General features: G+C 48.1%; 1 pseudogene; it reads left to right on the top strand.

Annotated features, from left to right (window-relative positions):
* Positions 1-706: 706 nt before the first annotated feature.
* Positions 707-22,745, top strand: LOC135887392 (zinc finger protein RFP-like; annotated as a pseudogene).
* The last annotated feature ends 1,976 nt before the right edge of the window (positions 22,746-24,721 follow it).

The following is a 24,721-nucleotide window of genomic DNA, read 5'->3' as shown; positions in this document are numbered from 1 at the left end:
TAAATAATTATGTTACAATATGTTAGGATTGGTTAGTTAAATTTTAGTAAAATAATTGGTTAAGGAATAGCTAAGCAGAACTCAAGTTTTATTATATAGTCTGCAGTCAATCAGGAAGTAATGGGGGAATGGGAACAGGGGATGGGGGTGGGGGAATTGGAATCTTGTTTTGCTAAGGGGGGGAAATGGGAACAGGGACACAGGCAAGGCTCTGCACAGAGCTGAGGTGTCTGGGGGGAGCAGCAGCCGCCGCCGCCGCGGGGGAATCCGCCTGCAGCTCCCCCCAGACACCTCAGCTCTGTGCAGCTGAAGAGCCGAGCTGCCCGAGCGCTACCGGCTTCACGGTTTGCCGGGCAGCCCCCGGGCGGCGCTTCCCCTCCCAGGCTCCGGCTGCGCTGGGGAAGCGCCTGGCCGGGGGCGCAGGGTCGAGAGATCTGGGGGCTGCCCGGCAAACCATGAAGCCGGTAGCGCTCGGGCAGCTGTTCCACGTGGCTGGGAGGGAGGAGGGGGAATGCGGGGCGCTCAGGGGAGGGGGCGGAGTTGGGGCGGGGACTTTGGGGAAGGGGCGGAGTTGGACGGGGGAAGGGGCGGAGTTGGACGGGGGAAGGGGCGGGGCCAGGGCCCCGTGGAGTGTCCTCTTTTTTTAATGTTTAAATATGGTAACCCTACTAAACTTCTCTCTGGTCTCTTTCCTGCACTAGAAGCCATGGCTGCTGCGAATCTGGCAAAAACTCTCCAGGATGAACTGACCTGTCCCATCTGTCTGGAGTATTTTAAAGATCCGGTGTCTCTAGACTGTGATCACAGTTTCTGCCGAGAATGCATCACCCAGTTCTGGGAGGGATTCAATACAGACGTCTCCTGCCCTCAGTGCAGAGTGACTTTTCCCCAGAGGAACCTCAGGCTGAACAGGCAGCTCAGGAATATTGTGGAAGCAGCCAGAGAACTCAGGTTGCAGACAGGGAAGGAACCAGAAACAGAGACTGTGTGAGAAACACAAGGAGCCTCTAAAACTGTTCTGCAAAGAGGACGAAAACCCCATCTGCCTGGTGTGTGACAGATCCAAGCAGCACAGAGATCACACCGTGATTCCTGCAGAGGAAGCTGCCAAAGAATTCAAGGTAGGAAATGACCAACTGTTATTTTTATAACCAGACCCTTGGGGAACTCACCTTCCCCCAGAACTAGAGTTTCCTTTAGCCCGAGACAGCCACTCAGTGAGCCTCCACTGATGAAGAACAAGGGATTTGAGGCCTAAATAGGTTTCTCAGCAACTGTGAATCCTCCTAAGCTCATGCAGGTGACGTGTTGCTCTCCATAAACGTCCTAAGGCTCACACGCTTCACACGCTGGAGTGAGGGTTAGTGAAGAACCTGCACCCCACCCCTCCTACTCCCCATATGCGGAGTCCTGGTCACTGAATGACCCCCCTTCTTTGCCCCTCACCACTTCCACCCCTTCCCAAAGCTATAACCACCAGGTCCGTGCTGCTCCTCCTCTTCTTGGGGCCGAGGGAGCAGGAGGATGCAGCTAGGGCTGCCTGCTTGGCCCTCATCCCCTTCATCCTTTTCCTGCAGAGCTCCTCAGCCAGACAGGAAGGGAGCCCCACCCTCATGAGACTTGGGGGGGCGGGGGGGGGGCACGGGAGTGGAGCTCCGGTCCTGCAGACAGGCCTTAGCAAGTCTGCCTGATAAAGTCAGACATGGGATTGCTGGAAGCAGGGACGGGGTGGGAGGGGGCGGCAGAGCAATGGGGCACTGTAACAGGGTCACTGTCTCCAGAATGCCCCCTTGTGGCCTGGGGTGGCTCTGCAGAGGCCCTGACTTAGTTTCCCTTTGAGGTTCCCAGAAGCAAGCCACAAAGGCTTTTCTGTGGTCAGTAACATCCCTGCTCTCCCAGCAGTGACTCCCCGGACTTCTTGTTTGGAGGTCGGCCTTATCACACTGAAGAAGATCCAAGGCCTCCTCCCTCTGGCTCTCCATAGGCCTCTGTTTTACCTATCTCAGGCGTGATTGAATCACATGACCCCCCCGGTCACCACTCCTTCATTTTCCCCACCTGGGGAGGAGAACTGGCTATGTCACAGGTGGGGCAGAGACCCCTCTCCTTTATAGGGCCAGCCACCCTGTGACGGGCATAGACCCTCTTCCACATCTCCTAAGGCCACAGGGAGAGAGTCCCAGTCCTGCAGATTTCAGTTTGGAAATTTTGGCCATAGATTTCAGTGTGGGGACCTTTTGTCCATAAAGCTTCCATGTTGATAATAATAATTAGTAATAAATAGAATGTACTGATTTCTATTGCAGTGGCATCTGTGGGTCACAATGAGAGATTAAGGCCCCGTTGTGCCAGGCACTGTACAGGCAAAGAGCTCACAGTCACAGTCTAACTAAGACAATATGCAGCAGGTAGATAAAGAAAGAGCCGGGGGTGGGAGTGGGGGACACCTAAAGAGGGTTGTGTTTGCATACACTGGCAATCGCGATTGTTAGGTTATCATGGGTGGCCACCATTCCACTTTTCAAAGCTGTCCATTTTCTATGGTGCAGACTCAGGTGCCCGCACTTTTCTATGGGGGATGTTTTAGGTGCTGAGTGGCAGTAGTCACGAGGGGGAGTCCCACGGCCCAGTCTCCCTTCCCTCCCGTGGGCTTGGCAGGGACTTCAGAATCAGTTCTGAAAGAACTCAAATATGAAATTGCGGAACTATTAACTATGGTTTGTAACCTGTCCTTTAAATCGGCTTCTGTACCCAACGACTGGAAGTTAGCTAATGTAACACCAATATTTAAAAAGGGCTCTAGAGGTGATCCCAGCAATTACAGACCAGTAAGTCTAATGTCAGTACCGGGCAAATTAGTTGAAACAATAGTAAAGAATAAAATTGTCAGACACCTAGAAGAACATAAATTGTTGGGCAAAAGTCAACATGGTTTCTGTAAAGGGAAATCATGTCTTACTAATCTATTAGAGTTCTTTGAAGGGGTCAACAAACATGTGGACAAGGGGGATCCAGTGGACATAGTGTACTTAGATTTCCAGAAAGCCTTTGACAAGGTCCCTCACCAAAGGGGTAAGAGGGAAGATCCTTTCATGGGTTGAGAACTGGTTAAAAGACAGGGAACAAAGGGGAGGAATAAATGGTAAATTCTCAGAATGGAGAGGGGTAACTAGTGGTGTTCCCCAAGGGTCAGTCCTAGGAATAATCCTATTCAACTTATTCATAAATGATCTGGAGAAAGCGGTAAAAAGTAAGGTGGCAAAGTTTGCAGATGATACTAAACTGCTCAAGATAGTTAAGACCAAAGCAGACTGTGAAGAACTTCAAAAAGATCTCACAAAACTAAGTGATTGGGCAACAAAATGGCAAATGAAATTTAATGTGGATAAATGTAAAGTAATGCACACTGGAAAAAATAACCCCAACTATACATACAATATGCTGGGGGTTAATTTAGCTACAACTAATCAGGAAAGAGATCTTGGAGTCATCGTGGATAGTTCTCTGAAGACGTCCACGCAGTGTGCAGCGGCAGTCAAAAAAGCAAACAGGATGTTAGGAATCATTAAAATAGGGATAGAGAATAAGATGGATAATAACTTATTGCCCTTATATAAATCCATGGAACGCCCACATATTGAATACTGTGTACAGATGTGGTCTCCTCATCTCAAAAAAGATATACTGGCATTAGAAAAGGTTTAGAGAAGGGCAACTAAAATGATTAGGGGTTTGGAATGGGTCCCATATGAGGAGAGATTAAAGAGGCTAGGACTTTTCAGCTTGGAAAAGAGGAGAATAAGGGGGGATATGGTAGAGATATATAAACTCATGAGTGGTGTGGAGAAAGTGAATAAGGAAAAGTTATTTACTTCTTCCCATAATGTAAGAACTAGGGGCCACCAAATGAAATTAATGGGCAGCAGGTTTAAAACAAATAAAAGGACGTTCTTCTTCACACAGCGCACAGTCAACCTGTGGAACTCCTTGCCTGAGGAGGTTGTGAAGGCTAGGACTATAACAGCGTTTAAAAGAGAACTGGATAAATTCATGGAGGTTAAGTCCATTAATGGCTATTAGCCAGGATGGGTAAGGAATGGTGTCCCTAGCCTCTGTTTGTCAGAGGGTGGAGATGGATGGCAGGAGAGAGATCACTTGATCATTCCCTGTTAGGTTCACTCCCTCTGGGGCACCTGGCATTGGCCACTGTCGGTAGACAGGATACTGGTCTGGATGGACCTTTGGTCTGACCCAGTACGGCCGTTCTTATGTAGGCTTAGGGAGGCGAGATCCCCTTGGGCTCTGTTTCCCAAATGGTGGCTTGTGACCCACCAGTGAGTCGTGGGAAGTTGTAGATGGGTTGTGGGCTTGGTGTGGAGGGGCAGCCCTGCGGGGACAGGAGTGGTAGCTCCTGTTCCACAGGGCTGAGTCTATCTCTCCACAGAGGGAGCCTGTGGAAAAATTCCAGTATGAACCTACTTGTCTTACCTGTCTGGAGTATTTCAGAGAACCTGTCAGTCTGGAGAGTGGGAATATTTTCTGCCAAACCTGCATCACCCAAAACTGGGAGTCTCCTGACTGAACAATAATTAAGAAAGGCCATAAGGGGGGAAAGATGCCTTGATAAAGATCCCAGGCCCAGCAGGGAGATGAGGTTTCCCACTGGGATTCTGAACTCCTGTGTTGCTCCATGAGGCGTTAAACTCCAATGCCAGCCTGCACTAGAGGAGATCACTGTGCTAAACACTGTGTGGACCCTGAGCACCTTGAGTCCACCTACAAAAAGACTCCAGACAGTGCAGGTCCATGCCAAATACCATGGGGATTAGACTGGACTGTAGCAAAACTAACTCCTGGATGGTGCTGACCAAGGTCAGGCTGAAGAACCTGCCAAAGTGGTTCCATTAGTCCTTACACTCCTATCCCACAGTGCAGCATTTTGAAATCTCTAGAACTCACTGTTTCTGGGAGCTTTGCTGGGAGCTGGGGAACAGGTACCCAGGCAGCATTGGCACTGGAAGGGTTCAGGACAGAATTAGGGCAAACGTCAAACATTCTTGTTAAAAACCAACACATCTAATGGGGTTGCCCTAGTGCCCAAGCCAGTTCTATCTATCCAGTCCAGTCCCCAGGGGTTCAGGGCTGAAATTCAGTGGGAGCTGGACTCCTTGGAGAATCCCAGGCCATATTTCAAGCCCCGATGGCTTTTGGGATTTGTATCACTTTGTTTGTTAAACCTCCTCAAAAACAGGATATTTCACACAATGGAATGAAAAATCCAAGGAGGTGCCCCCACTTTCATGTTGGTGTAAGTCAATGGAGACACATGGTCAAACAATTTCAAGGAGTCTGAAAATGAAACACTCCCAGTGTCCATTAATATGACTTCACTTCTTGGTATTGCTGATATCATAAACCTAATGGATTTTCATCAGTAGAGTGTTGGTTTGTGTTGGAAAAGCTCTTACCCACCCTCTCACTCCTAAAAATAAAAATAACACCACTCAAATCATTTTCTGTTTCTTCAGGAAAAGATTCAGACCCATTTGAAGACACTGCGGGAAGAGAGAGAAAAGCTGCTGGGATTTAAAGTGACTGGAGAGAAGAGAAGCCAGGAATACCTGGTAGGTGCTCATCATTATTAACCTGCATTTGTAATGACCCAGGTGGAGGAGCGTTCTGAATTAGACCAATACGGAGAGGCAGGGGCAATCTAGAGGCCCAATTGTGTTTTACCTCGATCAGTTGGGGGAAAGCAGAAATCAGTTAAGTGGGGAATAATCACAAGTAAATGACAATGAGTTGTTTTAGCAGAATTACTACTTAGGCTTGCACCATAAACCAGTGAGTTTCAAGCTTTTTACATTTGCAGAGCCCTCTGGGTATTTCGAATGGAGGTGTGGACATCTTTTAGAAACTCGATTGGCTGTGTATATAGTTGAATCCTGTTCAGTGAGTTTTCAGTGTAAGTCTTTTGTGGATCCCTTATGTCAGTGGTACTCACATGTAGGTGACTTGAGAACCACATTTGCAACCACCATTCACCAAAAGAGCCACATGGCTACTGTCTGCCCTGCGCACCACCCCACTACACACACACAGTTGAATTCTGTTCAGTCAGTTTTCAGTCTAAGGCTACGTCTACATTTGCAGCTGTAGGGTGCCCGGAGTTAAACCTGCACTCAGAGAAAGCAGCAGGGAAAACACTGCCGTGTGTACACACGATCAGCTGTATGTCAAACTAATGCTGTGTATCTGGGTGACACCCCCAAATAAATTGATATCAGCACCATTTAGCCTGCTCGATGGCCCATCAAGGGGCATCAGCCGTACAATGGATCCATTGAAAGAAACCAGGGTCTACACTGTATGATTCAGCAAGACATGTAGGGGCATGTCTATGGAAGAGAACTCTAAGGCTACATCTACACTTGCAGCTGTAGGGCGCCTGGAGTTAAACCTGCCCTCAGAGACAGCATCAGGGAAAGCGCTGCCGTGTATTCACACTGTCAGCTGCAACTGCATTGGCGTGGCCACATTTGTGGCACTTGCAGCGGCTTTCAGAGCAGTGCATTATGGGCAGCTATCCCACAGAGCATCTCTTCCTATTCTGATGCTGAGGCTGGTGGGAAGGGGGAGGGCGGGCGCGGGGCATCCTGGGTCCTGTCCCAATGCCCCGTCCTGCATTGCTTCGCATCCCAGCAGTCCGTTCGCTTCCTTCCGCATTTGGTGCCATCTTTCAATGGTTTTTGTACAGCGCGCTCTGTCTTCCCTTTCGATCTGCGGGAATGGATCCCAAACTGTTGAGGAATATGCTGATGGGTCTCGCCAGCATGTCATGAATGGCAGTCGAGTTATTCCTTAAACTACAAAGTGACACTGAGGAGTCTGACTAAGAGGTCGACATGCATAATGCATACGACACGAGATTGCTTGTGGCATTCATGGAGGTGCTGACCAGAGTGGAACGCCGCTTTTGGGCTCAGGAAACAAGCACCGAGTGGTGGGATCACATCGTCATGCAAGTCTGGGATGATGAGCAGTGGCTGCAGAACTTTCGGATGAGAAAAGCCACTTTCATGAGACTGTGTGCTGAGCTCGCCCCCACCCTGCGGCGCAAAGACATGGAATTGAGAGCTGCCCTGCCGGTGGAGAAGTGGGTGATCAGTCGCTAACCAATTCGGAGTGGGCAAGTCTAACGTTGGAGTCATGTTGATGGAAGTGTGCAGGGCCATTAATCTCATCCTGCTGAGAAGAACCGTGACTCTAGGCAACGTGTGTGACATTGTGGATGGCTTTGCACAAATGGGGTTCCCTAACTGCGGAGGGGCGATAGATGGCACACACATTCCAATTCTGGCACCAGACCACCTAGCCACCGAGTACATTAATCAGAAGGGGTATTTCTCGATGGTTCTTCAGGCGCTTGTGGATCACCGTGGGCGTTTAATGGACATTAGCGCAGGCTGGTCCGGAAAGATGCATGACGCACGCATCTTTCGGAACACTGGCCTGTTCAGGAAGCTGCAAGCCGGGACTTTCTTCCCGGACCATAAGATCACCACAGGGGAAGTCAAAATGCCCATTGTGATCCTTGGAGACCCAGCCTAGACCTGGCCGATGACAGCATCCCTACGGTTATAGCTGCATGCTGTACCCTCCATAACATTTGTGAAGGGAAGGGTGAAAGCTTCACTTCGGCATGGACCGCTGAGGTTCAGCGCCTGGAGGCTAAATTTGAACAGCCAGAGATCAGGACTATTAGAGGGGCCCAGCGCGGGGCCGTAAGAATTAGGGATGCCTTGAGGCAGCAATTTGATGCTGAAAGCCTGTAATATATGGTGCCCTGCATGGGAATGCAGTGGTTCCAATGCTAGTAGGCATCTGTGTTTGCTACGTATGACGCACTGACTAGCAGTGCCCGTTGCTTTCCTGGGCTATGCTTGCTTTTAATTAATGCAATAAAGAATGTTTCCAAAACCAAAAAATTCATTTATTGAAAAGAAACACACATGGCATGACACATCTGTACTGTGTGGGAGGAGGGAAGGGTGCGGGGTGGGGAACGGAACAATCACAGATTTGCATATGCCCTGGTATCATATTCAGCCTTTCTGTCTGTGTGCTGCACTTCAGGCTGGCTAAACTGCATGGGGATGGGGGTTGAGTGCAGTGAGCAAGGGTTGGAGTTTGAATGGGTGGACGGTGAAGGTAAAGGTGATGGAGGCAGCTGGTGGAGATAAGCCAGGTGTTGGGTAAAGCGGGTTGGCGGTGACATTGGGGCGTAAGGGAAACAGTTTTGGGACAGGGGCTGGGGGTGGGTGGGGGCGGGCACGGATCTGCTCCATATGCGGTGCTACTAGTGCCTGCATTGAGTCTGCTTGGTGCTCCATGATGCTTAGGACCTGCTCTGTGGCTTGTTGCCAGCGATCTGCATTCTTCTGGCGAACCCTCCTTTTGGTGTCCCACCACTCCTGCACTTTTTCATTTTTGGTAAGGGACTGCTGCATGACTTCATGCAGAAGATCCTCCTTGCTTCTTCATGGCTGCTTCCTGAGGCTGTGCAGCCGTTTGGCCGTTGATAACAAGGACAGCTGGGATCTCAAGGTTGCATCTGTAAAGCCAAAATGCAACATTTTACAGAGGCAGTGTTGTTCACACTAGACAGGGCAATGATTCGGCCGGCCTTAAACACAGGCACAGCTCACACAATAGCACAAACTGCCTGTCCCAAGGTGAGCGCACATAACCCACAAGAGCCCCGAAATGGTGAGTAACCACAGAGGCAGGGGGGATTGATTGTTCCTGGGTTGTACTGTCCTCTGGGGTTCTGTTTCTTGGGGACAGCCAACAGGTGCAGGGGGCCCCTATACTCAACACTGTCCCCACATTTTGCACAGGCTGGGTGCGTCCTGGAAGATATCTTGCTGCTGAGGGTGACCTGGGAAGCAAGGGAGGGTCTTCTGCAATAATGCGGCTTCTGCCCTGACCCTTATGCGGCTTGCCTGTGTGCAGCTATGGTCCTTGCACTGTCACGGCACAGTGGCGCGGGTATGTTACCCTTACTGGGACAAGGAGCACAGTACCTCTGGCAAGGAACCTGCGCAAGTGGATTGCCCAGCTTCTGCATGAGACCTTTGAAGAGATCACTGAGGCCGATTACCACGATGTGAGAGAGCACATCAACGCCCTATTCCGTATCTAGGCATGCATGCAGCCCCAAGCCTTCTTTCTGCAACCCTCCTCACCCCAACAGCCCACACCCAACAACTCCCTTCTCAAAATAAAAGCCGCTTACCGGGCACCTCCTCTGCTGTTTGCTCTTCCACAAGCACTGCCTGCTGCGACTGGCTACCTTCCTTCGGGCTTGAAAACAGCTCCTGGCTGCGTGCATCTATGGATGCCGGGCCATCCTCTGGCTCTGGGCCCCCCCTCCTCAGCACCCTCTCTCCCACTTTCCTCCTCCTGGCTCGTTGCACTCTGGGCTGGCACAGCCTCTGAAGTGTCCATGGTGCTCTTCGGAGTGGAGGTGGGGTCACCCCCAAGTATCACGTCCAGCTCTTTGTAGAACCAGCAGGTCATGGGGGCAGCACCGGAGTGGCGATTTGCCTCCCGCACTTTGTGGTAGGCATTCTGCAGCTCCTTCGCTATCACCCTGCACTGCACTGTGTCCCGATCATGGCCCCTTTTCGGTCATGGCCCTTGATATCTGTCCACAGTTATCGTAATTCCTACGGCTGAAGCGCAGCTGGGACTAGACAGCCTCTTCTCACCAAATGCTGATGAGGTCCAGCACCTTGGCATTGCTCTAAGCAGGGGTCACCTGGAAAGATGCACTGAGAGCACTCCACGCCTTGTTGAGCAAACAGGAAGGGGACTTTCAAAATTCCCAGAGAATTTAAAGGGCAGGTCTAACGGTTGGTCACATGAGGGCAGGGCAGTAGAGTTCAAACTGATGACCAGAGTGGGTAGAACTGGAGCCGGTCAGAGCACACTAATAGACCAGGGCGTCCACACTGGCACCGCGGCGCTCCAGCCAGGGCGCAGAAAGCTCTATGCTTCTCGTGGAGGTGGATTACCAGGGGCGCTCCAGTCACGGAGTCCGGGCGCTCTACGTGCCTTGCCAGTGTGGACACCTCAGGAGTTAGGGTGCCCAGGGGTGATTTAATGTGCTGTAACTTGCAAATGTAGACAAGGCCTAAGTCTTTTGCGGACCCCTTAAACAGTGCATGGACCCCCAGGGACCTGCAGACCACAGGTTGAAAAGCACTGCCATACGCTACTGTAAACTATTATTCTTATCTACTATATATTAACTACTATTAGCTTAATTAAACTCTCTTTATAGGTAACAATTTATGAACTAACAGATTTTTGAAGCAGAAAATCCAATGCACTAGAACAAACCCCCACTGTTACACGTTCACTGCAATCTTGCAGTTCTCTGCCCCTGTCAGCCCAGAGTTTGGAGGATGTTTAGTTTTGTCTTGAGGAATCCTCTTGTGCGATTGTTTACTGTTCTGAGTTCCAGCTTAAATAAAGCCACGTATTCCTGGGTGTGATGTGTTGGGTTCTATCCCTCCACCCCCTTCTGGTTTACAGTTCTTTTGTGCTCTGACAATTTCTCCATTCCTGTCCTTCACCTTGTATGCCTTGGGGTGCTGTCCAGATACGTTGTTTTACAGTCCTTACTATTTTCTTATTTTCACTACAACTCTCACCCTCCTTATTTCTTATGTCAGTTTCTCTTTAATTACAGTTTATATTTTATGACAGCTTATATCCTTCACATTTCACTCTTGTGAATGATTGCTTTGTGGCCTTGGGGAATGTGGACTTTTGTCTGCTGCTTCATGATCCTGGAATACTGTGTGTACGTCTGTGTGTATGTGCACGCACATCCCTACAGATGGCCTGATAACTGCTTTCCCTAGAAAAAAGAACAGGAGTACTTGTGGCACCTTAGAGACTAACAAATTTATTTAAGCATAAGCTTTCATGGGCTACAGCCCACTTCTTCGGATACATCGAATGGAACATATAGTGAGGAGATATATACACATACAGAGAACAAGAAAAGGTGGGAGTTCCCCTACCAGCTCTAAGAGGCTAATTAATTAAGATGAGCTATTGTCAGCAGGAGGAAAAAAAACGTTTGTAGTGATAATCAAGATGGCCCATTCCAGACCAGAAGGTGTAAGGATACTTAACATGGGGAAATAGATTCAATATGTGTAATGACCCAGCCACTCCCAGTCTCTATTCAAACCCAAGTTAATGGTATCTAGTTTGCATATTAATTCAGGCTCAGCAGTTTCTCGTTGGAGTCTGTTTTCGAAGCTTTTCTGTTGCAAAATTGCCACCTTTAAGTCTGTTACTGAGTGGCCAGAGAGGTTGAAGTGTTCTCCTACTGGTTTTTGAATGTTATGATTCCTGATGTCAGATTTGTGTCCATTTATTCTTTTGCATAGAGACTGTCCGGTTTGGCCAATGTACATGGCAGAGGGGCATTGCTGGCACATGATGGCATATATCATGTTGGTAGATATGCAGGTGAACGAGCCCCTGATGGTGTGGCTGATGTGATTAGGTCCATGATGATGTCACTTGAATAGATATGTGGACAGAGTTGGCATCAGGCTTTGTTGCAAGGATAGAAAAGCGTAACATGTTCCTCTTCAGATTCTAAGATTTCATTTCCATTAATGAATTAATTTCCAGCCATTGTGGCTGTGATAAAAATCTTCCCAATGTGAACTGAATGTATCCAATGCAGAGCTCTCTGCCTGAGCCTGCAGTTTTTTGTGTCAGAGTTTCACTTGTTATTTTTTCTCCCCACCTGCCTCTGTTAACGTGGTTCTGAGCAAAACTTGGCAAATACCAGATATTTCCCCCTGATTGATTTTTTTTTTAAAAGCGTTGAACCAAAAATGATTTTTGATTTGTTGAAAATTTTATACACAAATTTGACTTTTTCTTGGTCAAATGAAATGTTTCATTTTTGACAAAATCAAAATGTTTTGTTTCAATTTTGACCATTTCTTTTAAAATATATAATTATATTAAAAAAAAAAAAAACAAGGACACTTTCAAACAAAAAGTAATTTGAACTTTAAAATCCTGGAAAAAAATTAAAAGAAGAAAATGTTTTGATTTTTTATTTTATTTTATATATATATATATATATATATATATATATATATATATATGGAGATATGCCTATCTCATAGAACTGGAAGGGACCTTGAAAGGTCATTGAGTCCAGCCCCTGCCTTCACTAGCAGGACCAAGTACTGATTTTGCCCCAGATCCCTAAGTGGCCCCCTCAAAGATTGAACTCACAACCCTGTGTTTAGCAGGCTAATGCTCAAACCATTTTTGTAACAAAACAACTGGGTGACAGTGACAGGAATTCATGAAATGTTTCAGTGTCGACAAATTTGCATTTTCCTTGGAAAAAAATTTAGCACAGAAAAGGTCACCCAGCTCTAGTGTTGAGTACTACCCCCTGCTGCTTTGGATTTGAATCTCCGAGGCCCTCGATAATGCACTATCCGAACCATGTCAGACATGGGAATGTCCCTTTACAAGTTTCTGGGCCAAATGTAATGGTGTGACAAAATCCTCTCTAGAAAGCACAGGATACTGTTCGTTGTCATATGACTTAGAATTTGCAAAGAAATTCTTCTCCCTACACATTCACCACTCCATGAAAAGACTCCAGGCTCCACCCATGCCCCTCACCAGCCCTTGACCAATTTTTTTTAAATTTTTTTACAGAGAAAGACACAAACGGAGAGGCAGAAGATTGTGTCTGAATTTCAGGAACTGCAGCAGTTCCTGGAGGAACAAGAACGACTCCTGTTGGCCTAGCTGGAAAATGTGGACAAGGAGATTGTGAAGATACAGAATGAAAATGTCAGTAAACTATCCCAGGAGATTTCCTGTCTCAGTGAGCTGATCAGTGAGCTGGAGGGGAAGTACCAGAAGCCATCAGGTGAATTCCTGCAGGTGAGACTGAGTTAGAAACATCCCAGATCCCCCCACAGGGACAGGTCGTCTCCTAAAACATGGGCACAGAAGTCCAGCAGTCAGAGATCACAGTGTAACTCAGTGTGTGCATTGCAGAGATGTGAATGACTATTATTTTTGAAGAGTTACAGACACTTTGATATAAAAGAAGGAAAAGCCCCATTAGCTCAGTGAACGCGTGGCTCTGTGGCCAGGGTAAGACCTCTTTTCCCCATACTTTCTAAATCTTTTATTTGGAATCCAAAGTGTGGGTTAGGTTGGATTGAAATTATTTTCTCTCTCCTCTAGGATGACAGAAGCACCTTGAGCAGGTACGTGGCCCTCTCACTCCCATGGGCGGCGGATATCAGATTCAGGGGAAGGCAATGCCTTCCCAAACTACCAAATGTGGCCCCACCCACACTCTACCCCCAGCAATCTCCCTGCTTCGGCACAGCTCCCTCCAGCCTCCGGCCGCGTGCTCCTGGGCCGGGGAGGCTGGGGCCACCCACCCTCTCTATGCTCTGGAGCTGGTGAGGCTGGGGCTGCTCGCCCTTCCCATGCTCTGGGGCTGGGCCACTCGGGGTGGGGAAGGCTGGGGGTGATCAGGGGCTGGGGGCCTGCCCCTACGGTGGGGGGGCTTAGCTCCCGCAGAGGGCCTGGGGTGGGGCCTGGGAGGGGGCTGAGGGCTTGCCTCCCCTAGTCCTAGGTTCACCCACAGGCCTTCCTCTCTCCCCCTCACACTCCATGACACTGGGAAAGAGCTTGGAGCTGATGTTAGCAGCGCATCTCCCAAGGGCTCTACAGCAAAATGTTTGGGGAAGGTCACTTGTTGGATACAAATCTCTCTGATCCATTTGTTCCTGAGGTTCTCACCCTGTTATAGAAGACTCTGGAATTACCTCTTGAATAAGAAAGACGGACCTAAGTTACATTCCAGAAATGTCACCTCTCCGAGGGACTGGCTGCCTCAGGATTGTGGGATGGAATACGGGCCTGTCACTGGTGGGGCCCTGGTTACCATTCAGCCCAGGGCAGCAGTGGTCAAGAGTCTTCCCCACCTGAGGACTGTTTGGAGACCGGTGTGGAATGAGCTGGGGAGGGGAGGGTTGATGTCTCAGTCCACTTCCTAGTGGGCAGATTTCTACAGCACTTAAAATGGGAACCTCCTGTCCCTCAGAGCATGGAGGCCATGGAGTGAATTGGCCATGGAGACTCAATTCCCTTTTAATCCCCAGAGCTTTTGTCCCCAGACCAGAGTTGAAGAATATTAATGGGTCCTTTGAGGAGAAGGTTGCACGGGCATGGGCTGTGTTGCACATCCTCTGAGGCTGGGAGAAGTCGAGGATTTCTAACTCCAGGCCCATTAGTGCAGTGACTCAATAGCCAGAACTTATAATGAGTCAGTAAGTGCAATATAATCACGTGAAATTGTTTCTCTCCAGGTGGGAGAAGGGGAAGTTCCAGCAACCAATGGAAATTTCTCCTGAACTGGAAAAGAGACTCAGTGATTTCTCCCAGAAAAATGTTGCTCTAATGAAGACTGTGAGGAAATTCAAAGGTGCCTAGAAGGGATCTAGGTGGGGAAATCGGGATGAGACTCTGACTCTATGGGAGGAGAATGGCTCTGGCCAATTGGTTCATAATTAGATAATGCTTCTGTTTAATTGTTGGGTGAGAATGCCACACACTTGGGGTCCAAGTCACTCAGGTTGATTAATTCAAACCCTTATTTGTTACAAAAGCCTGCCTTGCCATGATAATTACTGTTAAAGTAAGAAATGACAGACATACCGAAAGAAGTACTGCCCAGTTACTTTCTCCTGGGGCAGATCCTTTTCTCCTATGAAGCTCCCACTACCCCTTACTCTTTCTGACATACACATCCAGATTATATAGTTATTAGTTCTTTTCCAATCACCTTTGAGTGTTATGAATATTAAGTATTTTGTGTAACTATCAAATTCACAGTCCATTTTGGTCAATTTCATGGTCAGAGGATTTTAATAATAGTAAATTTCACAATTTCAGATATTTAAATCTGAAATTTCATGGTGGTGTAACTGTAGGGGTCCTGACCCAAAAATGAGTTGTGGGGGGTTGCAAGGTTATTGTAAGGGGGGTTGTGGTACTGCTACCCTTACTTCTGCGCTGCTGCTGGTGGGGCACTGCCTTTAGTGCTGGGCAGCTGGAGAGTGGTGGCTGCTGGCCGGGAGCCCAGCTCTGAGGGCAGAGCCGCTGCCAGCAGCAGTGCAGAAATAAGGATGGCATGGGCTGGTATTGCCACTTCTACTTCTGCGATACTGCCTGCAGAGCTCGGCCCTCAGTCAGCAGCCACCACTCTCTGGCCTCCCTGTTCTGGAGGCAGCAGTGGAGAAATAAAGGTGACATGGTATGGTATTGCCACCTTTACTTCTGCGTTGCTGCTGGTGGGGCGCTGCCTTCAGAGCTGGGTGCCTGGCCAACAGCCGCTGCTCTCCAGCCACCCAGCTCTGAAGGCAGCGCAGAAGTAAGGGTGGCAATACCATGAGCCCCTTAAAATAACCTTGTGCCCCCCCCCCGCAACTCAGGACCCCCAATTTGAGAAACCTTGGTCTCCCCCGTGAAATCTGTATAGTGTAGGGTAAAAGCAAGCAAAAGACCAGATTTCACGGTTTGTGACACATTTTTCATAGCCATGAATTTGGTAGCGCCCTAGCTATAACTCATACACTACACATGCAAGAACTTTTTAATTGAAAGGGCTTTTGCTGTCCAAGCTATTTCAGGTTTCAGAGGGGTAGCTGTGTTAGTCTGTTTCAGCAAAAACAACGAGGAGTCCTTGTGGCACCTTAGAGACTAACAAATTTATTTGGGCATAAGCTTTCGTGGGCTGGAACCCACTTCATCAGATGCATGAAGTGGAAATTTCATTTTGGGAGGTATATATACACATGCAAAGATGGGTATGTAGCTTTACTATGCAGAGGACCAGTGCAAACAAGGTCAATTCAATCAGGGTGGATGTGGCCCACTCCTAATAGTTGACGAGAAGGTGTGAATACCAAGAGAGGGAAAATTACTTCTTGTAGTGAGCTCGCCACTCCCAGTCTCTATTCAGATGCAGTCTGATAGTGTCAAGTTTGCGTATGAATTCCAGCTCTGCAGTTTCACGCTGAAGTCTGTTTTTGAAGTTTTTTGCTGAAGTATGGCAACTTTCAAGTCTGTTACTGAGTGTCCAGGGAGATTGAAGTGCTCTCCTACTGGTTTTTGAATGTTACCGTTCTTGATGTCTGATTTGTGTCCATTTATTCTTTTGGGTAGAGACTGTCCAGTTCGGCCAATGTACATGGCAGAGGGGCATTGTTGGCACATGATGGCATATATCACGTTGGTAGATGTGCAGCTGAACGAGCCCCTGATGGTGTGTCTGAGGTGGTTAGGTCCTATGATGGTGTCCCTTGAAAAGATATGTGGACAGAGTTGGCAACAGGGTTTGTTGCCAGGATTGGTTCCTGGGTTGGTGTTTCTGTGGTGTGGTGTGTAGTTGCTGGTGAGTATTTGCTTCAGGTTGGGGGGCTGTCTGTAAGCGAGGACTGGCCTGCCTCCCAAGGTCTGTGAGAGTGAGGGATCATTTTCTAGGATAGGTTGTAGGTTCTTGATGATGCGCTGGAGAGGTTTTAGCTGGGGGCTGTAGTGTTGGCCAGTGGTGTTCTGTTACTTTCCTTGTTGGGCCTGTCCTGTAGTAGGTAACTTCTGGGTACCCGTATGGCTCTGTCAATCTGTTTCTTCACTTCTGCAGGTGAGTTTGTAGTTTTAAGAATGCTTGATAGAGATCCCATCGGTGTTTGTCACTGCCTGAGGAATTGAAGCAAATGCATTTGCATCTTAGGACTTGTCTGTAGACAGTGGATCGTGTGATGTGTCCTGGATGGAAGCTGGCGGCATGTAGGTAAGTATAGCAGTCAGTAGGTTTCTGAGATAGGGTGGTGTTTATGTGACCATCACTTATTTGCACTGTAGTGTCCAGGAAGTGGATCTCTTGTGAGGACTGGTCCAGGCTGAGGTTGATGGTGGGGTGGAAATTGTTGAAATCCCAATGGAATTCTTCAAGGGCCTCCTTCCCATGGGTCCATATGATGAAGATGTCATCAGTGTAGTGCAAGTAGAGTAGGGGCGCTAGGGGATGGGAGCTGAGGAAGCATTGTTCTAAGTCCAACATTAAAATGTTGGCATACTGTGGGGCCATGCGGGTACCCATAGCAGTGCCGCTGACTTGAAGGTATATATTGTCCCCAGATGTGAAATAGTTGTGGTGAGGACAAAGTCACAAAGCTCAGCCACCAGGTTTGCCATGACATCATTGGGGATATTGTTCCTGACGGCTTGTAGTCCATCTTTGTGTGGAATGTTGGTGTAGAGAGCTTCTACATCCAGAGTGGCCAGGATGGTGTTTTCAGGAAGATCACCAATGGATTGTAGTTTCCTCAGGAAGTCAGTGGTGTCTCGAAGATAGCTAGGAGTGCTGGTAGCGTAGGGCCTGAGGAGGGAGTCTACATAGCCAGATAATCCTGCTGTCAGGGTGCCAATGCCTGAGATGATGGGATGTCCAGGATTCCCAGGTTTATGGATCTTGGGTAGATTTGTTTGTGTAATTCTTCAGGGAGTTTCTTGAGCACATGGTGTAGTTTCTTTTGATACTCCTCAGTGGGATCGGAGGATAGTGGCCTGTAGAATGTGGTGTTGGAGAGTTGCCTGGCAGCCCCCCGTTCGTAATCCGACCTGTTCATAATGACTACAGCACCTCCTTTGTCAGCCTCCTTGATTATAATGTCAGATGTTTCTGAGGCTCTGGATGGCATTGTGTTCTGCACAGCTGAGGCTATGGGGCAAGTGATGCTGCTTTTCCACAATTTCAGCTTGTGCATGTTGGCGGAAGCACTCTATGTAGAAATCCAGTCTGTTGTTTCGACCATCTGGAGGAGTCCATGCAGAATCCTTCTTCTTATAGCGTTGGTAGGATGGTTTCTGTGGGTCAGTGCGCTGTTCAGTGGTGTGGTGGAAATATTTCTTGAGTTGGGGAGGGTGAAAGTAGGCTTCCAGGTCACCGCAGAACTGTATCATGTCCGGGGAGGTGATGGGGCAGAAAGAGAGTCCCCGAGATAGGGCAGACTCTTCTGCTGGGCTAAGTGTGTAACTAGATACATTAACAATATTGGTGGGTGAGTTAAGAGTGCCACTGTTGTGGCCCCTTGTGGCATATAGGAGTTTAGATAGTTTAGTGATGTAACACTAAACTTCGCATATTAATTAACACATCCATCTTTGCATGCGTATATATACCTGCCAAACTGAAGTTTCCACTTCATGCATCTGAGATAGTGGGTTCCAGCCCCACAAAAGCTTATGCCCAAATACATTTGTTAGTCTTTAAGCTATTTCAAGTTACTCTCTTTTCTGATTCGTTCATTACCACTCAGTACAAACTGATGTGCACAGATCAATACATTTTCTCCACATGGGGGTTTTTGGACTTTGCTAACTGCTCCTGGGCACTACATTTTGGGTGTCTGTTGTCTTTAAGCACATTGTGTGCTCAAAACATCTTTTTCCCATATAATGACTTATGAACACATCACTTAATAACAAGGTCACTTAAGGCAGCATTTCCCTTATGTCCAGCAAACTGCTCACCAGGCCAAAGCCAAGTCAGTCAGTGCAAACGCACAATCTCCGTCTGTCCAAACTTCTGCATAGGAAATGACCCTTGTACCAATTCTCAATACTTAATACCATAACTCGTGGAAAGCAGACAAATGTAGCAGGGGCGTCAGGACGTCTCCCATTAATTCATGACTTAGCAAACGTCACAACATTAAGGCCCCAATTTAGCAAAACAGCCTAATTTGGGGCACCTGAGTTTCTCTCTCCCAACTCGAGAGCTGCAGGGCAGGTGCTCCAGAGCTGTGCAGCCTCCACCGCTGCAGGTGGAGTCAGTGGAGCTGCAGGTGCCCAACCCCTCTGAGAACCAGGCCCCAGGTACCTAAAGGTCGGCACTATAAATGAAAGGCCATTTGTTAGAGCTGGACCCAGCCCATCACTGTGCTCTGGTCCCGTATAGCAGTTAGTCTGGGCACATGGGCTGCGGGGAAGGAGAAAGCCCCTCCCCCACGGTGAGGGATCCCTCCAGCACAGGAGCCTCTGGTGCCTCCTCCCCAGCAGCTGCAGGCACAAGGCGTGTTCCTGAGAGGGCTGGGAATGGGGTGGGGGTGGGGGTGAGGGCGGGTGGAAGAGGGAGGGGGGTGGACGAGGCACAGAGGGACGTGGGCAGTGTAAAGCTGGGCCTCTGACACTCTGCACACTGGACAAGACACATGGGGGCCGTTGTCATAGGGATGTAACTCTGGCTGGCTTCAGAACTTCCTCAGCCTGTGCCAAGGTCTGCACCGGCCCCTGCAGCCACAGAACAGCAGAGTCACAAACGGCCCCTCCCCTCTCTCCTTTTGCCCGTACAGGAGTGAATCTGGCCCATTGAATCAACCTTCCCCTGCCTCAGTTTCCACACTGATAAAGTGATTTTATTATTGCTGTTTCTGCCTATGGAGGACAAGGCCCTGTCGTGCTGCTCTCTGTAGAGACGCTGAGTAAACCGACCCAACAGCTCACAATTAGACCCAGGATTTTGCAAACTCTCTACATCCCGTTAGTGTCAAAGTGGATAAAGTTACTTTTATGCCACAGTCTTTGCTGGATCTGAGTCTAGGTTACAACAAAAGGCAGTAAGTGAATGAGACAAACCAACTGGAGTCTGAAGGGTGGGAGGGGATGATGAGGGGAAAGTAAATCTCTCTTACATGTGGTATGTCCTGGGATTGTTGTGAGGCTGCATGGATGTTGGTTCCATTGCTGAGAGATGCCTGAATGAGAGAGGAAACAGAAAGTTTCAGATTAGTTTATATTAAATACCTGAGTATGTCTCTGTGCCTCTCTGTCTGTTTCTCTGTCATGATGAAAATACAATTCTAGGAGTTCAGAGTGGTGATGCTGTTATAAATATGAAAGCCTGAAATCTCACCTCTCTTATCCTTTCCCCCTCCAGACATTCTGCCAGCTACATTGGAGATAAGAAGAGTGGAACCCCTAGAAGTACACAGACAGGGTGAGATTGCAGATGGAGATTGTTTTTACATTATCATAAAAGTCCCATGAAAACATTTTCATGAAATTGTACCTAAAGTTACCAACCAAACTGATAGTGGCCATGATGTTCACAGCCCTAAAAATGAAATCATAAATATGGAGGAGATCCCAAGCTGAAGTCACACAACAATCCTGACACCAACTTTGGAGCTGAGTTCATGTCCATGCTGATGAACAGAAATGCTCTCCCTGAGCAGCATCCAAACACTGCACCCTTAACTCTGACTCTGGAATTTGTATAGACATTCACTGGCTTTTAAATATTTAATTGAGAGGAATGAGTAGAGAGCTCACTTCGAGGGCTGACACATCCCTCTCCTTAACCTTGGCAGAGGAAGTCTCCCTCATCACTCTTCTCCAACATCCTACCTTTTGTTTGGGCAGGCCTGGGCTCTCTACTCCTGGGGGAATTCTGCACTAACACATTAAAAGTTCTGTGCCAAAAAATTACAAATTTTGCACACAATATTTTAAAATTCTGCATATTTTATTTGTCAAAAGAACACAATATAATCACAATAGTTTCAATTATTTTGGTAATTTATTTCAAAGTACCTGTCAGCAAGTATGTCTGTAACAATACAGACAATGAAAAAGATTCAGGAAATGTTTTTTGTCAAATAGATTCCTTACTAGGCATATAAATACAGAACTTTGAGTAATTAATTTGAACTAGAATATAGAACCATATTTTCTGCCCCCCTCAGAAGCAGTGCAATGACTTGGGGGAGTCAGGGGAATGGAGGAGCTGAGGGAGAAGGAAGGAGCCTGGGAGTGGACCTGGAGGATTGTTGACTGTGGGTGGGAGAAATATGGAACAGGATTTTGGCGGGGGAGGGGGGAGAGGCTGGGAGGGATTTTTAGGGAGCCTCCCCAATGCAGACCTTAGCTTACCCCTAGCCTCTCCCATTCAGTCAGCCACATCTGCCACTGTCCCCATGTGCCTTGTACCCCCTCCCCATTGTCACCATGTGTCCCTCCATCCCCAATCAGACACCCACTCTCCCATCCCCATGTGTCTCTGTGTCCCCACTCAGCCACCCCCTTCTCCCATGTGGCCCTGTACCCCTGTCCCATGTGGCTCTGTGCCTCCACTCCCATGCAGCCCCTGTTCCATCTGTCCTTCCTCAATAGCCCTTAGAAACCCTAGTCTGTGACCCGCCCCCAACCCCACGCGCCTGTCTCTCCGATATATATCCCTTGTCTCCTGACCTGGGGCTGCTCCCACCCAGGAGCGGCTGCTCAATTCTAGTGCCACAGCGGCCCCTGGTGGGCAAAAGGCAGAACTGCAGCACCTTTCTGGCAGAAGTTACTTTCTGCAGTAAAAAATAAAAATGTGTGCAGGTCATTAATTATGCATGTGCATATGGCGCAGAATTCCCCCAGAGTAGCTCTCCCATTGGAGTTTCTCACTCTTTCATTGATTGGGGAGATGCTCTCCCTCTGATGCTGCTCCCCTCCCTTCCCTTCTCTCTGGGCTGGGGATGGGGCTACCCCACTCAATGCCACTTCCTACTCTCTGGTCTTAAGCGGCTCTTCCCCAATGCTGCACCTTTCTCTCTGTTCCCTGGCCTGGGAGTGGAGGCTGCATTAGGGGAGGGAGTTTCCTTCTGTGGGGTTTATAGCTGGTACCTGCCTCCTCTGCTCCTTTCTCACTAAAACTTTCTTGACACCTTCCTGGCTGTGTCTCTGATGCTAGGAATGGAGCAGCCCCAGCAGGGGGAGCTGAAGCCCCTGCAAGGAAATGAGAAACCAATAAAGTGGCTCCTATTAAACAGGCTGAGGAACTGCAGTGACATCTCTACTCATACTCAGGTGCCCAGGACAGAGGCAGCTCCCTGGAATCCAGGCCTGTCCCAACCAGAACGGTGCTGCTGGGGAATATGAGAAATGGTTCCAGCCTGCCCCAGGGCTGAGCTCTGCCCCTAACGCTCTGATTCTCTCTCCCCACAGCGAATGTGACTCTGGATCCAGACACGGCTCATCCCAAACTCGTCCTGTCTGAGGATCGGAAAAGTGTGAGCAGTGGAGACATACGGCAGCGACTGCCCAACAACCCTGGGAGATTTGACACTGTGTACTATGTGCTGGGCTGTGAGGGATTCACCTCGGGGAGACATTGCTGGGAGGTGCAGGTGGGGGATGGGCGATTCTGGGCCGTGGGGGTGGCAAGAGAGTCTGTGAGGAGGAAGGGATGGATCAGCCGTAGCCCTGAGGATGGGATCTGGGCTGTGGGGCAGTGGAAGGGTCAGTTCCAGGCCTTCATCTCCTCTGAGACCCATCTGCCCTGGCGACGGGTCCCAAAGAGGATCCGGGTTTGTCTGGACTGTGACCGGGGGCAGGTGACATTTATCACTGCTGGTGAGAAGGCCCCAATCTTTACTTTCCTGCCGGGCTCCATCCCTGGGGAGAGAATCCGACCCTGGCTCTGGGTGGGGGACAAAGACACCTGGCTCATACTGTATCCCTCGGGGGGATTTTCCCACCCATTCAAGAATACAAGAGTCACCGAAGAAGAAGACATTTTAATTACAAGGCACGGGCTAATCCCATAAGAGACCCCAAACAACAATTCAAAGTTGAATTCTTTAACCAGGCGCTAGATTGTGCAATACAGTCAGTTGAAGAACGTTTCATGCAGCTTAAGGAACACAGCAGTTTATTTGGGATGTTGTAGGATATTCCAAAACTCCTCACTACACCTGAAGAAGACCTACACCAGCAATGCAGGGCACTAGAGACAGTGTTGTCACATGATGACATGTGTGATATTGATGCGAGTGATTTAGGTGATGAACTGAAAGCCCTTTCAAGATACATTTCAGCAGGATCAACTCCAAAGGCAGTTCTCGAATATATGTGCACAAATAAGATGACCACCCTCTTTCCAAATGCTTTTGTTGCTCTGCGCATACTTCTAACACTTCCTGTAACAGTCGCCAGTGGAGAATGCAGCTTCTCCAAGCTGAAGTTAATAAAAACACATCTACGCTACACAATGACACAGGAGAGGCTGGTCGGCCTTGCAACCATCTCAATAGAGCATGAGCTGGCCCAGTCTGTGGACCTTCAGCAGGAAGCAGTTCAAATCTTTGCCAAGAAGGCACGGAAAGCACCACTTTGATTATTCAAACAGATAAAAATGCCAGTGTTTATTATGCAGACAAGAAAAGTTACATTTGCTGTTCAGGCGTTTGAAAGTTAAGTGTTACTTAAAATTTTTGAACAAGGCATTTTAAGTTGTTAGTTCTCCTTTATTGGGGTAGGTAGCAGAGCAGTACCATGAGAGGAGTAGAACGGGAAGAAGGCAGACTTGAGACCTTTCAAAGTTTTGGCCCAAGCGAGGGGGCATGTAAGACAGGCATCTGTAAAAGCTACACAGAGGTTGAGTAGAATCCAGAGGTCGCTGTTGTAGATTTGTAACAATCAAATCTGCGTACTTTTTCAGCTGGCTTAACAAACATTTCTTGTCCTCTTCACTTAAGGATTCAATATAAATGCCTTCATTAGTCAACTTCTGGACTGAAGTCTTTGCTTCTTCTAGTACGTTTTCAATGGATTTCTCTCTAACTGATCCAAATGTAGCTTCAATTGCTGGACAGAGATCAACTATTATTGTAGCAGATGCCTGGATGCCATTGTTTAATGACCCGAGTGGTTTCATTAATAGACTTACAAGAGAGAGAATTGTGATTGTCTTCTCTGAACTTGAAACCAAAAGTAGTCCACCAGCCTCACTACTTAGATCCGTCCCATCTTGGTAGAAACTTTCCACAGCCAATAATAATGGTACCAATAATTTTTAAGACTACAGTCGTGGATTGCTCATGAGAAAGTGAGTGGGCTTTCCCAGGTTGGACTAATTTGAACTTCAGTCCCAGTGTATCTTTTATTTTTCCCCAAGATGTTCAGTCCTTTTGGATTCTTGCTGAAAAAATAAAAAAGAAAAGAGTATAATGAAGACATTAAATTTATAGCTTTTGAAGATTCTACTGCTCGTACTAGCCCTAGCTAGAGTAGATGGTCTCTGCAGTGTGGATAGGAGATATTAGGGTTACCCTACTTTTCTCTGAGGAAAGCTTGTACTCCACCATGTCTTCCAGGGAAGTTTGCAGCTCCATCAAATGAACAAGCAGCCGTCTGTTTGGGGTCCAATTGACAAGCATTTAACTCTTCTAACATGCGGGTGGTCACAGATGCAGCCAATGTGTCTTCTATAACTTGAACATCTAGAAATGTATCTACAGGCCCACCACTGACATCATGATAATGTACACAATGACTTAATACTTGATGCCTATTTGCATTGGTGCGTTCATCAGCCGTGTATGCACATTTTTGGAATATGGTGAGCGATTTCTTCACTTTTTCAACTGTTGAGTCTTTCACTGTTGCACCGCATGCTTCTAGCCAGTCAGTTGAGTTTCTTGCAGAAAGATAATGAGCATTTGCCGGTCTTGTTCGGAATCACTGTCCAACTTCAGGATGAACAAGTGACAATGCACTTAACACTGGCCTCCAGTTTGTAGCG

Source organism: Emys orbicularis, chromosome 13 (assembly GCF_028017835.1).
Source record: "Emys orbicularis isolate rEmyOrb1 chromosome 13, rEmyOrb1.hap1, whole genome shotgun sequence".
Lineage (NCBI taxonomy): Eukaryota > Metazoa > Chordata > Testudines > Emydidae > Emys > Emys orbicularis.
The sequence above is the reverse complement of the archived record's forward strand: the minus strand, read 5'-3'. Positions and strand labels throughout refer to the sequence as shown.